This window comes from Syngnathus floridae, chromosome 14 (genome assembly GCF_059516105.1).
Source record: "Syngnathus floridae isolate MCC-2025c chromosome 14, RoL_Sflo_1.0, whole genome shotgun sequence".
NCBI classification, from domain to species: domain Eukaryota; kingdom Metazoa; phylum Chordata; class Actinopteri; order Syngnathiformes; family Syngnathidae; genus Syngnathus; species Syngnathus floridae.
The window spans coordinates 8221909-8237127 of record NC_142426.1 but is presented as its reverse complement, the minus strand read 5'-3'; the positions used below and the strand labels follow the sequence as shown (position 1 = coordinate 8237127).

Sequence of the window (15219 nt, the reverse complement as noted above, 5' to 3'; positions counted from 1 at the left end):
CACCCCCGCAAAAGACCGTCATTAGCTAGCCGCACTGTTAGCCCCGTGTATCTCAAGGGGCCCTTTAGACTAGACAAGTGAAAATGGAGGAAAAACTCTGTCAGCTTTGGCTTTTTGATTACATGACGCCGGTTCTAAAACAAGTCAAAACGAGGGCTGGGCTGTCATTTTTACTGGTAAGAATGGATGGTTTATGGTGACTGGAAGCAATGGAGACTTATGTTTAGCGCTTAGCGGTTAGCACGTCTGCCTCTAAGTTCCGAAGTTCGGGGTTCGAATCTTGGCTCCGGACGACTTTTGTGGCAAATGACTTAACATGCTGCAGTCGACATTAACCCAAAGGGGAGAAGCTCGTAGCTGCTTTAACCCAGCTGCTATTTTGCGGCTCGGACTGACTCACCGTCCATGGAGAAAAATATTTAGCGTAACAAAAGAAATGGATTGGGGCCTTATGCTTCTGCTTTTGTTGTTTTAATGACGTCATTTTTAAATCACTCTTTTTTCATGACGCGTATTTTGATTGAACTGAAAAGAGGGGGTTTATTTAAATGACTGAATGTTTACTGGTATGGTACTGCTATTGCTATTCAAAAAGTGGCACAGAGGTGAGGGCATTAAACCCCCAATATTATGCAAGCGCATAGATGGGGGGGAATTTGAGGGTCTGATACTATTCAGCAGGTGTCTCCACTGTTCGAAATCAATTACCACCAGTCAGCCAGTGCTTAGATTTGGGGTATTGTAAATCAGCTTGGTGTCAAGCCAGATTAGGGACTGTAACGGCCCGTGGAGTAGAGCTCTTTGGCCAGCAGGGACCCAATTCCGAGGTATGTGTGACAGTAACCATGCCCCCCCACCGGTTGTAATTGTTTGGCGATACTTTCAAATGAAATAAGAGATGGAGAGACAGATAACGATCGTATCTTTTTTTTAAGAGGGGCTCGGCTCGGAGCGTCGCAGCGACGCGATAAATAAGGAACGCCAGAACCCTGCAGAGTGCAAGCTGTTACTTTTGCTCTTTTTCCAATACAGTTTCTATACCTTTAAAATGTCAGAGGACTGCAGGAAAAATGTGGGATCAATGAAAGGGATTGCTGAGGGGAAATATTGGAGTGGGTGGCATGTGTTGTTAACCGGTCCTGAGAATCGAATGGAACCGGGACGAACATTCTGATTCTTCCGGGATCGTTTGTGCTTTGAAATTTGGATTTTCTCAAACTAAATGTTGCCACAAAATGAACTTAAGTAAAAACATATATTTCAGTGCACACTGCATTGGTAGCTGGACGCACGCTAAATGTAGTTGTCCGTCGCTAACTCACTTATGGGTTACCACTTGAGACTCATCAAATGGGTTCATTTGGCACAAAAGAATGACAAGATATTTTTGTGTATACATGAAGAGGACAAAAGAAAAACCTTGATCTATTTCAAACACAATAGTAATCCAAAGTTAGATTTGTTAAAACACACAACCAGTGACTATTGTACGACGAGGGCATGCAATTGTAGCTTTGTATGCCCACATTCTTTCACGATTAACAAGAAACGATGTCGAAACACAATGGGAAGAATCGCGTATGTGGTTCAAGGTTGACTGAACGCAACATTGTGGCGGAGTTTGATGTGATATTACAGCAATTGTGCACTTTCACACATAAAACAACATCACAACATTGCAGGAGAAGTGTCGGGCGTTAACTTGACACCCAGACACTGCGTTGTGGAATTGTTTCACAAAAAGGCGCTATCCTAGCTTTGATTCTCCCTCAGAAGAATTGACAGGTTAAGTTTGTACCGCTGGGTCTATACTGGTGTAATTCATACGGGGGAAAAGGTGGGAAAATGACAAAAGGGGCCATCCCTACAAAACGTGGTCAAAGTTTATCGTACCCTGAGGAAGTGAACTGTCTCGACCGCTGGAAAACTATATATAAAGCGACGGGAAATAAGACGGAAAATGTAGGTAGCATAAAAGGAATGCTATTTATATAGCTGACAGATTTCCCCCCCCCATATTGCATTCTGATCGAGGTTTACCAGACCCGACCGCAGTACATGTACCTTGGCGAAATGAACTGCATCGAGTGGTGGAAATGTGTCTTAACTCCAAGGTTGCAAGAGAAACGGACACTCGTATGCGATGAATTGTAGGGCAAAAAACTTGGTTGTGTTTATAGAGGTGAATTTGTGTGCTGTGACGGCTATCAGCAAAGCAAAACCATTTTTAACATTAGCTCTTCCCCTAACAAGTCTTTCTGTCTTTGGTTGTTTCTCTGCTCCTGTGGGTCAATTACTCCCTCTCTGTCTTTTTGTGTCTGTCTGAGCCGGTCTGCTGGAGCAGATGGGACCGTATATCTTCCACGGCTCTCCAGGGCCTGGGGGATTTAAAATGTAAACGAGACGAGTATGGGAATCGTTCAGACTTTCTACGTATTCCAGTCTACTCAAACGAGATCTAGTTCAGTCTAACTTAAATCACGATTAATGTGGTACGGAGCAATTAACTTCGAGGAGGATGTCCTTATACCTGATCCTAATTGATGTAGTTTGACACTGTATGTACAGTCTCCAAACTGGATTGGATGCCAGAGGACTTCTGGTCAATTGCAGGGGCAAACAACCAACCAACCAAAGGACTTTATTTAATTTCAGATAACTTGCAATGTGGCCGCATTACTGAGTCAGAAATATGAAGGAGGGTCTTGTGCTAACTTCATGACCTCATCTTCATGTTGAATGAAGCTACTAGCTTAGAGCCGATTGCGGATCCCGTACCGGGAAGTCAGACGTCAGACTTTCACCTTAGAGCACCTTGCAGGTAATGAGGTCGTATCTGGACATGGAATCTGTCATCGGGGAAAAGATCATGCTTCATCCTGCCTCTCTCGAGGTGGCAGCCCTGACAGGTGGAAAGAGTGAGGAACAACATGCGAGCGCTCCGATCGATCGCCAGCCGACTAGCGAGGTCCATTATAACGACAAGCCGGAGCCTTGGCGCAATGACCCGCACTCCACCGATGGCCTCATTACTAGCTACGGATGTCTCACTGGGACCAATCTCTCTTGTTCGCCCTCCCGTTCTGTTTCTCTTGCCGTTTTTTTTCTCCCTCTCAATATCATCTCCCTTTACAAATCGTTGGACTGGACTTGACGCTCTGAGTTAATGGAAGTCACTTAAAAGCGGCAGAACCGCACAATATTCGAGTTGACGTGGCAAAACGTTTCAGATTTAGATGGGCGCGGTATCGGCTGCGATAAGGAAACAGCCGCGAAGTGAAATATTGGCCACCCCTCAACCTGTCTATCAACAGATACGCTATCTGCTCCACTTACCCTCACACCCACTGTTCAACTAGTTATTTTCAAATCCTCAGACCTTGGAAGACTTATTTATACCCTCGCCCTACCCGCACCAGCTCGCTCGCTCAGCAGTGCAGCTGCAGATAGGATTTACCTGCCGTCCTAACAACCTCCAGACTATCAATTACCGCCGTTACCAGTTGTAGAATCACTGTTCTCCTGCGTGCCGAACAAGAAACCTACATGGTCAAGATGGGCGGGCAACTCCCGGATATTTCCATCCTCGGATTTGTTGTGGCTTCTCAGTAAATTTTTTACTGACCGGAGCTCACTCTCAATGGAGCTCACTCACTCACAGGCCCAAAATAATTATCTCAAAAATGTTGCAGAGAATTTGAACCCAGAACCTGAGAACTGTGAGGCAGATGTGCTACGCAGATATGCCGGACCCAGATATCTCTCCAAATTCTTCCTGACAGGTCATCTCGTTCTCTTGACAATTATTGGGCCGAACACTGCGGCCGCCGCATGGGAAAAGGACACGTCACTCACCCTCTTGCCAAGATCCACCCTGACACCCAAAGTGCCTGCTGTCGGGTCAGCAAACGATAAGCCATCACGGTGATCAAGCCCAAGTCATTCTGTCGACTGGTTAAACGTCCTCCCAGTCAAGCGTTGTTTAGACCGAAGGCGTCGCTTTTGATCCCCGAGGCCGAAAAACAATACAGGAGACAGACATCAGGTAACAGGCCAGAGGGTAACACTTCCAGTTAAAGCCCTGTGAGGACACCTTCCGTCCGTGGGTCATATAGGCAGCTTGTGAAGTAAGAGCTGAGGCGAGGAATTCCTTTTGTGCGAGTCATCCACATCCTGCAGCAGCCAGCAGTGGTGCCATGATCATTAGGATAACACATTCAGGTCAAATGTCACGCTCCCATGTTCATGTCTGTCGTCTTGACCCTTCAGATGAGTTCCCTGGTGCGCCATTTGCATGAACACAGCCACGACCCAAATGCTGGTGATCCCTCCATTTCCTAGCAGCGCTTGTTAGGACGAGTAGGGCAAGCAGAGTCTGTCGTGTTTACTAATGTTGGAGCAATGCCTTTATCAGGCGAGAGATTTGTAGGGGAAGAGGCAGGGGATTAGCCGTCAAATTGCCAGGCAGACAGCATCCCCGCTGCAGGGTTGCAAAGCGATAATCTCTAGAGCTAGAAGGGGGAGATCCCGATAAAGATTTGGTGCTAGGTCTGGACTGCTAAAAAGGGGAGATGGGGGGAGGCTTGAAAAACTTCACAAGTGTTGCTACTTGAGCACATGGTGCTTTTCTTATAAAATATTTTTGCTAAGAACAATGACGACTGGATGACAGAGGAATATTTGATAGAAAACACAGTGCTATCTATTTCTATTCTTAAAAATATCAAAAATGTGTACGTCAGTGATTAAAACTGGTCAAAAGTTTTGACTTGTAGAGCTTAAAGATCATGGACTTGTTCTTTAACTGATTTGTATTGGTCTCACATCTTTCAGACACAATAACCTACCCTTTGACGAGGGGTGTGAAGACTTTTGTATTCACTAGTAGTCACTCTCTTTGTCGCCCTTGCCTCCGTGGACAATACCTCCCAGACGCAGGAATGTCTCATCAGCCTCCAGCATCCTTTACAGGGCCCAGAACGGCCCAAAAAAGCAGTGCGCAGTCTATAAATAAGTCAGGCGTACTAATGAAACCAACGTCCATCCATCTTCCTAAAACGAGCCAAGGACTTGGAAGTCAAGCAGAAATGGAATAGGGAAAAGCAAAATGTCTCAAAATGCAAGGCTAGAAATGGCTTGCTATTATACACAGTAACATTTTAATGATAGTCAGACTCTGTCATGTTTTGTCACGCTATGCCGGGCCGCCGAAAATGAGGTCATAACTCGTTGAAGCGGCGACAGCGGGAGCTGATAAAGTAATCAAGCAGAACGCGGAGTCGACACCCGACATTTGGAGAAATTGGGAGGGCCCGGGCACAAACGAGGGGTGTCGGGAAGCGGCCGCATAAATCTGCCAAAAGAGACTATGCTGCCAGAACCAAGCGGCGCATAAATCAAGACGCTTTTTCCATTTTTATTTGGTTTAGCAACACAGCAGCCTAAAGGGAGAGACCCCCCCCCCCCCAGCTGTTTTAACATGTCAGGATATTGCAGGAATTCCAAAAATGGCACACTGCTTTTATTTTGTCTACTGATTAAGTAGATTTGTGTTACTATTGAGTACAGTGGACCCTCGATTTTCATGATGAATCAGTTTCAAGATGTGCGAGTGAAGCCAAATCAAATGTAAAACCAAAGCAATATATTCAATTGGAGATAATATATGCAATGCAGACAGACAAAATATGAACAAAAAATGCATTTGAAATGTAATGTTAGCTTAAGATACACAAAATAATGTACACAGTGAAGTGATGATCCCCATAAGAATGTCACATGTACTCTACGTGTTACAGTCTCTCACCCTTTATTTGTTCAAATGTTTATACTGCAGTCCTACTGTGAAAAATATTCATCTATACCACTGCCTGCCTGTCTCATTATTCTCTTGTCCAAAAGCATTTCTGTCCTCTTCAGCAACTCTGTCGAAATGTCAACCTATAGAGCAGAGACGTCTTTTGGACTGTGCTCTTGCCCTCTATGAGCTCTCCCTGCTATTCCTTCGAGGGATCTTAGTGGTAAAGCAGAATTTGCACCCTCCCCCTTTTATACATCTCATCCCAGCAGCCGTCAGAACAAATGAGGCTTCGCGCTAGGAGCAAAATGTCACAACCATGCCCGGAAAGTGACTATCAGCACAACTAAGACATCGGCGCGGTTGGTGGCGGCTGATTGAAGTTGGGCATGATGCGTGACTATCTGGCGCGTTCAGCCCCCTCTCCACTGCATCGCGCGGGACTGGTAATTAGGCCTCGTCATCACAAAGCAGATACTTTGACCTTGTCGCCGGCAGGCGGTTTAATTCTTGGCGCAAAAACCAAACAACTTTGACTTCTTTGAGGCGGATCACAAACATAGCTGTTCTGCATCAAAGTGTCGGACTTATTTTAACACTGCAAATTAGGCTTGGGGATGGTAGAAGAACGCACAGTGGCGGGATTTGATTAAAAAGAAAATGTCAAATGAATTACAACCTCTGACATTATAATTGCATGTTAATCCAATCGAAACATATTAATAACATTTTTCAAAATTCTATTCGGTAAGGCACTCAACAGTCAAGGAAAAAAAAACAATTTCAAGTGTGTCACTACATGTAACTTAAATATTTTTGTTCAATATTTATTTAAAACATTTTGGTTCTAATGCTTTCCTCAATGTGTGTGGTTCTGGCAAGTACATTTTTAAATATTCAAATATTTGATCACCAAATGTATTATTTAAATATTTTGGTTGTATTATCGTGGCTTTGTTTATACAAATATTTCCTCAGAAGTGTATTTTTTGCCACTAAGCAAAGCCAGTTAAACATTTTGAATAGATATTTTCTGTGTTTGAGTTTCCAGCAACAATATCAATATCATATGCCCGTGTATCAAAACAATGCTAAATTGACATTTTCTTTGGCCTTCCTAGACTTCGATCTGTGATTCAAAAGCAACCCCCTCGTGTCCCAACTGGGAGGAGAGCAATTAGGTAAATCCATCACACATTAATAGGCCATTAAATATCTACCCGTCACATGTGATGAGAAATCAAGTTGAATAGAAAAATCCATGGGCTCCCATCCATAATTACTTTTGAGGAATCCTACTGGGAGGAAAGTCGACAGATTGCCTGTGAGACAGAGTGTGATTCATTCCAAAGGAAGGCCTCCAATTCAGAAAAGTGATATTTGTTTGCACAAGATCTAATAAAGATAAGGAGCCACTTCCCCGGATCCTGTCCTGGATGTCTCTGGTGGTTCCCCGCAACATTACTGACTGACTTGAGGTTTAGTTGGAAAAAGCGGTGTGAAGTGTCACTGACCGGCATGGCGGAGGTGAAAGGGGATGGGGAGGTGACCCGTGGGTCACCCCGGGGTGGACAGGAATTGGCTTTGTTTAAATAAATGACCGAGGCTTTTTGTCTTCTTTGTTTAAGCAGCTCAACAGACCTTCTAACGGCCATGGTTGGGTTTTTCTTTTTGCCTCAAGGTCATAGTTTAACCATGTGTCAACACAAGACGCGTTTTATTCTCTTTTTGGTCCTGCAGCTGACAAATCCAGCGATTATGTCTTGTGCAAAGTGGTCTTGAGAATCGTAGAAAGTTACTTGCAACAGAGCTAACAATGTTTACAACTTAAATAGGGTATTAAGTGAAGGTTTTACTTCCCAAAAGCTAAATTTGTGGCTTCGGAGCAATCCCCTCATCATCACATAAAAAAGGCTAACACTGTCCATACGTCCGTCATATTGACTTGTGGTTATGAAATAAAGCCTGTTACTTTAAATGAAACAATATGAGGCATAATAAGGTTATGCAACATTAAGCAACATTTGTGGCTTTCGAGAAATCCCCTTGTTTGCAAATAGAAAAGGCGAACAGTGTTAAAGTCTTGAGTGATAGTTCAACTTTGGAGGTTGGACAGCTCGTGAAAGCAAAATTTGTGGCTTTCGAGCACCCCCGCCCCTGCAAATAAAAAAAGCCACAAGTGTGCAAAACACTCACGTGTTTACATTTGCTTAAAATATAACAATAAGAGGCGTAAGGCTTTGCGTGAAGCCTTTACGCGGAGGCCCCTAAAGCTCACCAAAGCAAAACTGTGTGGCTTTTGAATGTTGCCCCCTCCTGCAATTATCTGGGATTTCAAAGTCTCTCCGTGTCCCCCTCAGACTGGAATTTGTGTCGTTGAAATTCTAGCCTGCGGATTGCCTGGGGAGATAAAGGCAACTGGAAAAGCAGGTTGTTTGGCCCTGGCGTGGGCCCTAATGCGGCGGAGCTGGCAGGGTGCCCTCACCTTAGCAGCAGTAGCTAGGGGGACATTCTATGGCCCTGGTCTATTCAAAGTCTTCTTGAATAAGTCCGGGGAGGGCTCGCGACAGACGGGGCAATTTGCCAGAGAGCCAGCCAATAGAGCAAAGACAAGACGAGGGTTAAACTATTGTTTTGGCTCAACAAGCAAGAGTGAGCAAGGACAAAAGGGAAGCCCACAAAAAGAGTGAAGGAAGAAAATACCTGACTGCTCGAGTGTGACACATCAACTTAGTTTGTTACTTTCACCACGTAGATTAAAAGAAGCAACTTTTGCCATTGTCCGATTGAGCCACTCGGCAATAGTTCTCCAATAATGCACCTGCGCCAGATCTCCTTCACACCAAGATTTCACTCGGACAGAAAGTCACTGTTAACGTTCCACTTACCCATTCATGTCAACTCCAAATAAATCTTGTTTTACTCCCTCTCACTTTCAGCCACTTATTCCAGAGGGAAGTGTGCTCTAATCCGCGGAAAGGCAATCCAATGGTATCCCAAAAAAAACCCCGATTATCCCTCAGAACATTCTTCAAGGTGCTCTTCTTGTATTATTCCATAAAACAGGGGAAAATTAAAGTCTTCTTTGCCGTGTTACAACTCCAGCTCGATAGCCGCGTCTTGTTTGGGAACGATCCTTAAGAGAGCAGAGCTGGTTCGCACACTGAGCGGCGGGTGCTCGGCAATGGCACGGGAGAAGCCAAACCCACCGAGTGATGTCACCGGTGTCGGATTTCAGTGAGCAGCAAGGGGAGGAGAGCCGGGGCCTTACCTTGCTGCGTCGTGGCCAATGGGAGACCAATCTGCGGAGCACCTTCATGTAAAACTAAATTCCAAGCTAAGGTATGACCGCACGTGATGTTTTTGTTTTGTTTTTTAACTTGAAGTAACTTGTTTGCCTTTTGTTATCTGTTACCTTACTTCTATGTGAAGTGAGTTGATGAAATCTAGCCGGTACGCAAGCTTGACATGATAAAGCGAACCATAAAAATACCTTCGGCGCCCTGCGTCATTTCTGCAGAAACTCACAAAGTGCGACCTTGACACATTCCCGGGGGAATGTGCCAATCTGACATCTTGCAATAAAAACAGTCTATCAAATCTCACAAGACTTCAGAGTATCTCGATTGAACACTTCCATTTCAACCAGAAAGGGCTACCAAGGAATTTCTTCATCGTCATGCTCAGCCTGCAAGGTGATTAGAAAACCAAAATGCTAAGCCCCATTGAAGATCCCATTTGAAAAGATTATTCGGTGCCCCCTACTGGCAGAAACGTACAGATGCAATAATTTAGCTACCCGACCATCAGATTTGCATTAACAGTGTTTGAAAGAGACAAATTATGCAAAATGTAAATTCATCAGGGTTTGGAGTCTGCGTACAAGCACATTCAGTCCCCAAACACACTCGCACCAACTCCCCGTGGTCAAACTCCGCTAGCCACAGAGCTAATCATCCACAACAGATGTTCAAAAATGTTCAGCGGGATTTATGACAGAGCTCAAAGGAACAGCCAAGTCAGCCTCCGGGCGCTCTTTATTCCCCTCTCTCCTCTGTCCTACAAGGACGAGGGATGGCACCAAGAGGAGGTTGTCAGCACAACCATTCTCCCCTCCCAAAATTCCCTCGCTCTGTGAGATTCGCCATCCGAGACGACGACGGCGCTTTAATAGATCACCCGGCCTCGGGACCTTGAGGAAAGTTTGCTCATTTATCCCGGTAATACTGTGTGGACTGTAACTTGGCTCATCCGGCAATGCTTGGGCCATGTTCCCCCGTCCATGTAATGATTTTTTTTTTTAATCAGTGACATTGCTGACACTGCAAGTCACAGTGAAGACAAATGCTTGCAGAGGATGCCATTTGTAATCTCATGTAGTATTAGAGATTTAATAACGCATTAAAGACTCAAATCATCACCAGATTCCAGTACCAGATTCTCACCACTACCAATGGTCAAAAGCTAGCTATTTTTCGTTTTGTTCATCGTAACAGCCATTCACTCATAGCAAAAGTACAGCGGCATTTTTTAAGAAGTCAACTCAAAGATTCAAACGGCTTATGATGGGCTTCCGCAAAGCGGTAATGTTGACTGTCTCCTAGGCTCAAACTCCACGGCGGAAAATGGCGAAGCGCAATGTGTTCTACATTTCTCCGCGTCGCTAACAATGAGCGACAGCTTAATTTCACTGGAGGCTGCAGATGTGCGCATGCAGCAAGAGCGGCGATTGTTTTATCTCCAACTTTTTATTCTGGCTTTGAACAAAAGCGGATATGGGTCATCTGATTAAACTATAATCCCAGCACGACAATATAATCACGCTCATTAAAAGTCCTCAAATTGTACAACACAAATATCTGCTAAAAACGGGAAGGAGAAAAAGACAACCGGTGCAGAATTTTGGGAACCCTGTCATTGCATTATCAAAGATGCGACTGTGCTGGGGGAACTTCTGGAGAACAATTAGCACCCACGCACCCCTTGAGAGAAGGAGAAGAAAAGGAACACATTTGCCGCAGATGTAAACAGCGTAGGTGTCTCCGGTGAAATAAAACAGCACGTTCGCTTACAATCAAAGTGACGAACAAATCTCACCGCCACGATAAAGGGGAAGATTATGTCGACTGGTGTTCACATACAATCCGTAGATTTCAAAATGACGTCAAATGATTTATGGACATCGTGTTGTCAGATAGCGTTGCGTTAGCTTTATTCAGTTCTGGGCATTATTTTAAAGTCGATTTTGGGGAAAAAATGGTTTGTTGTGTGGAGGTTGTTCCACTCGCCCCGAACAAGATGACGCCTGTGGGAATTTGAACACACAACACAGAGGGGACCCCCGTAATCATTGCGAGAACGCTAGACGAGAACCGTTGCCTGGGGTGAGACTCTTTTACTACTTTCCCCACCCCCACATTTGAATGGGCTTGCATAGACCACCACCGACACCGCCGCCAACCCCCTCTACAAAGAATGAATTTATAACATAGTGACAAGCACCCATCCCCCCGCTCATTCCACAACACTGAAAAAGGGGTGACAACCTTTTCAATCTGAAGGGAGCCTGGCGGCCTCAGCGGTACGATTCAAGCCGGTGGGGAAACAATGCTCGAGAGCTCGCCGAGGCTGATGAACACCTGGATCGAGCCAGACAGCTCTGCCCGGCAGTGGAGGGCCCCGGTCAACGTCTGATGGGAAGAGAGTGCGCCGGAGGCGGCAGGACAGGGGTGAATCTTTATCAATATCGCTGTCTGCGCAAGCCTAACAAGTCCAGTCTGCCAAAACACTCTCTCACGGTTCAGGGAATAAAGCCTTCCAGATAGTCAGGCTCGGATTGGACGTTGGCGAGCGGCTGACAGGAGGAAAAAAACTTCATGTCGTTCAATTATTCCACTTAAAAATAACAAAACAATCTGCGCTTCATTCATCACCTCTGCGTTCGAGGCGTAACATTAAAACTCCCGACGTGAACACGATTCCAAAGAGCTTTTTGGTTTCGTTTCTTCCTCTGCAATTGTGGCTGCGTGCCAGGGAGAAAAATGCTGACCTGTGTCATAAACGGCAAGTTGTGAAAGTTGGTGTGCTGCTGCTTGCTCCTGCTGATGGCCTCCGAACATGAATGCGATGTCGTCACGGCCAAAGACACAGCTGGGCAACACCTGTTACCCCCCCTTCTTCCCCCCCTTTGCTATTTACCGACACTTGGCTACTGCTCTTGTCAACTTGTTAGCTAATTTCCCTCAAGGCTGCCACCAAAAAAAAGCATGAAGCTCCTACAGATAAGGGGTCAGAGTCAGGCCACGATTGACAATGAGATTAACTACCCGGACGGATGTACATATTAAGATAGATCACTAACCACAGGGGTTCCGACACGAGAACAGGCGCTTGGGCCAATAGACGAATTCTGCCTGCCAAAATGCTTATTTCAAGCTCTTCAATGAAATAAATTGCTATTGATGAAACTTTTTTTTTTTTTATCCATGAGCCAGAAGATATCCAGGTGAGCGTGCCTCGTTTGCCTATATTGACTCGCTGGTTCCAGGTTAAAGAGTTACGGGGAAGGGAAACAAGACGAGAAAGCGAGAATAACGGGGATGGGACGGAGCCGTGCGGATCTCCTACTCCGACTCATGGAAAATCAAGAGCAACAAGCACTCCAAATTACACTCTGCCACCGACAGCCATCGGGGCGAGCGCTCTCCGGGGGACCGGCGGAGAGTATGCCGTCGAGTGCACGCGACAAATCATTTTTATCAGGCACCCCAGCGGGTATTGACAAACTGGGGATGCATTTAGATAGCCCAATTAAAACGAGGAAATGAAGCACCGCCGAGGCACCGAGGCACCGGCCTCCCTCCTTCGCCCTCTGTCACCCCTCTGCTCCCCGCGGGGACTGGATGGCCCGCATCCGACGCACGCTGTTCAAGGCGATCCGCACTTTTGGAGGCGAACAACGTCTTACAGATGGTGACAAGAGTGGCGTAACATCATTTTGCACCACGCACCTCTTGTTTGCACAGCTGTATTCCTGAGATAATGGCTGCTACCGCTTTGAGGATACTCCCAACGGGCGCCGAGGCATACGGCCAGCATGCGAGACAAAGGGGCCACTCTATACAACTTCAAAGGCTAAGTTAGCGATCGATGATATGGATGTTGGTTCCCATTTATCCAAACGCATCTCAGCGGGTGACCTTCCTCGGCATACACCGACTCCCAAAACCAAGCAGGGGCTCAATCACCTTTTTGCTTTCACACCGGTTTGCTGAATCTTGTGCTGTGTGACAACACTTATCACTTATTATTGTTACTATTATTATTAGCATATTTTCTGGATTATAAGGCGCACCGGACTATAAGGCGCACATTTAATGAATGGCCCATTTTAAAACTTTGTCCTTATATAAGGCGCACTGGACTATAAGGCGCACCATTAATGCATCTTGTCAGATTTTTAATCCAAATCAAATCATTCTCCATTTTATCTTTTTTATTTCAAATTCAGACGCAACAAATTACTTTATAATCGCAAAATAAGGATCCATAGTCTTTTTGATTCATGATTCATAGTCTTCAGCGGGCCACTTTTGATTGATTTCATGACACAATGCTTCGGGCTAGTTTAAATTTAGGAATTTGGTCCATATACAAGGCGTACCGGACTATAAGGAGCACTGTCGGCTTTTGAGAAAATTTTAGGTTTTTATGTGCGCCTTATAGTCCGGAAAATACAGTACTATATTGCTTGATATTCGTAACCACAAAACATTGTTAAATTCTCAAATAAATGAAAAATACAAAACAACAATTAGACTATAAAATAAAAAAAATACTATATATGCATACAACATGTAAAATCTTATTCGAGAAGTGAAACATCAAGTTTGTCTAGTGTATAGGAAATGAAAGGTGCAGATAAGTGCAACAGTAACTGTTTAAATGTGTTGAATTATTAGGCTATAAAAAACACCAATGGCATTTGTTATTGCTTTGGCTCCATCTGCAAAGCCCAAGAGAGGCAGTTTAAATTCCACTGGAAGTTTGCACTTGCCTTGTGCAACTTTGAAACAGTTTCAAACAAGTTGGATGTACTGCCAAAAGCAAATATTGCTAGTGATGATGTCCATGAGCCAGAAGCCAAGTTGCACTACGTTTCTTTATTGAGTGAGATGTTTGGCGAGAGCGCAACGTATTTACAATTGCCGTCTTTATGCCAATATATTCAGTGTTGAAACTATTTCTATTTCTATAACTACTTCTACCCCCCCCAAAAAAACGGAATATATACGGTTAGAGCACAAAATACCACTGATAGCCACTAGCATTAGCTGCTGCTACACGTTAGCCTTCATCAACCAGTTCACCGCATTTCTCACAAAATTGACAAGGCTTGCCATACACTGCCACTCCAAAGGTTCCATTTGGTGGCTTCAGAATTACATCTCTGTTTTTTGCCGATGATACAGTTCTCTTGGCTTCGTCAAGTCATACTTTCGGCGCCATATTTATATGACTGTGTATGCTGTGAGTTTGTTCTAATCTAAAATGGCTGGCTTGGCTGAATAAATGTTGGGAAACACTGGTGTAGTCAAAGCAGGCTGAACAGTTTGATGGTGTCTTCTATGTTACCTCAAACGCAAGCACACCACCGAGTTGACAAATTAAGCTTTTGACGGCACCGTGAAAACAAAAGCAGCAGCAAGGCATTCTGATCAAAAGCAAACAGAGTTGAGAAACGAGAAAGGCTTTTAGCGGTAGGTTCGAGCCCCAGGGAACGGTGCCGGCACAGTCAAACGTCGACGCTTTCACGATCTCTGACAAGCATGCCTTCCGGATGCTTCCCCCTCGATATATTTCTGCCTCGCGCTGACGATAAGACGCCGGCACTCAAAACGACAAGTTGCTCGACTGGCTACAGTGGAAAGTGTCAACTGCTGCTTTAACATCACGCCTTCTCCCTGTCACTTACAAATTCCGCCTAGCACAAATCCAGCACATCCCCAAAAAACTCTCACAAGGGACTTTTCCGATGTAGGCTGCCTTCTGATGACGCCTTGCATTTTTCCAATTTTGTTTCATTAGCACGTAGGAAAACTTACAGGCAGCACCGGAGACACGTTAGCAAGTCTTGCATTACAACACGTCTCGAGCTTAAAATGATTCCCTAAACGGCTGCATTCACGTCAAAACAAATTTTCCCATAGGAAATAATGTAAAGCTTACAGTCTATAACAAAACTTGTATTACTCACTGAGGCAATGTTTTAAGTCACATTTCAACATTCTTAACGGTTATAGGACAGTAAAAAGAAGTTAAGCTCATGTGTGTCTTTCTGCCTTACCAAACAAAGCCAGAGGTCACAAGGACCGAGGGCATTTGTGAGTAAACTGAGACTAAATCTTTTTGTTTGGCGGTTT

The 15219-nt window shown here is 44.8% G+C and overlaps 1 protein-coding gene across 8 annotated transcripts in view; it reads right to left on the bottom strand.

Moving 5' to 3' along the window:
* The window catches only part of LOC148387490 (receptor-type tyrosine-protein phosphatase F-like), a 114226-nt gene that overhangs the window by 75219 nt on the left and 23788 nt on the right, over positions 1–15219 (bottom strand). Inside the window, exon 1 of one of the 8 annotated variants that reach the window (XM_088395465.1) lies at positions 8686–8982. The exons of the other annotated variants lie outside the window; for them this stretch is intronic. The gene's annotated coding sequence lies outside the window, so the exon portion shown is untranslated. Of the gene's footprint in view, positions 1–8685; positions 8983–15219 lie in introns of those variants that run through there. 8 annotated transcript variants of the gene reach the window in all.